This window comes from Sapajus apella, unplaced genomic scaffold (assembly GCF_009761245.1).
Source record: "Sapajus apella isolate SASKATOON/1434 unplaced genomic scaffold, GSC_monkey_1.0 scaffold6895, whole genome shotgun sequence".
In the NCBI taxonomy this organism is placed as follows: domain Eukaryota; kingdom Metazoa; phylum Chordata; class Mammalia; order Primates; family Cebidae; genus Sapajus; species Sapajus apella.
In genome coordinates this window covers 1,910-2,936 of record NW_022443819.1, presented here as the reverse complement: position 1 = coordinate 2,936, position 1,027 = coordinate 1,910, and the positions used below count along the sequence as shown (strand labels likewise).

The 1,027-nt window shown below is 38.6% G+C and overlaps 1 long non-coding RNA gene across 1 annotated transcript; it reads left to right on the top strand.

Annotated features, from left to right (window-relative positions):
* Positions 1 to 291: 291 nt before the first annotated feature.
* Positions 292 to 653, top strand: LOC116548084. The gene is made up of 2 exons (XR_004267302.1): positions 292 to 519; positions 550 to 653. It is a non-coding gene; the product is annotated as an uncharacterized LOC116548084 (long non-coding RNA).
* Positions 654 to 1,027: the final 374 nt, after the last annotated feature.

Genomic DNA, 1,027 nt, shown 5'->3' with positions numbered 1-1,027 from the left:
TGCTCTGGAATAGGCTTTGATTAAAGGAACGTGGTAACTGATTTAATCTTCTATCCAGACTACAGAAACTTTCTCCATATCAGCAATAAGGTTGTTTTACTTTCTTATCATTTATATGTCCACCAGAGTAGTGCCTTTAATTTCCTCTATGAACTTTTCATTCACATTCTTAACTTGGCCAACTGACACAAGAGACCTAGGTTTCAGCTTATCTCAGGTTTCAACGTGCCTTCTTCACTTAGTTAAACATTTCTAGTTTTTTAATTTAATGTGAGAGACAGGTGACTCTTCCTTTCATGTTTATTAGCCGGTCTAATTTCAACATTGCTGTGTCTCAAGGAATAGAGTGGTCCAAACAGAAGGAGAGAGATAGGGGAATGGCTGATTGGTGGAACAGTCAGAACCCACACAATTGTCAGTTAAATTCACCATCTTATATGGATGTAGTTCATGGCACCCCAAAACAATTACAGTAGTAACATCAAAGATCACCAGGCACAGATCAGCATATCATCTATAGTGCTTTAAAAAGGCTTACAATACTGTGAGAGTCACCAAAATGTGACACAGAGACACAAGGTGAGCACATGCTATCAGAAAAATGGTCCCAACAGACTGGCTGGAAACAGGGTTGCCACAACCTTCAATTTGTATAAAACTCAGGATCTGTGAAGTGGAACAAAACAAGGTATGTCTGTACTCGAGTGGCATTTCGTTAAATTCTGTCTTCCATAGAGAGTACGGTTTTCCTTCAAAGCTTAGAAGAAACAATACATCAAACATTCAGATACTTACTTAAGATTCCCTCTACAACATTGTGCTGAACAAATTTTATGCCTGAGATTTTAATATCAGCACCTGTGCAGTCCACAAAAGTGTCACCTTTGCCCCTCTTTTCTATCACAATGTCATCTGGTAGACCATATCCTAAGACAGAACAAGAACACTCAAGATGGGTGAGGAAAAACATCTAAATAAGAACACTCTAGAACAGGTTTCTCTAGTTCAAATGACTGCAGATGATGAG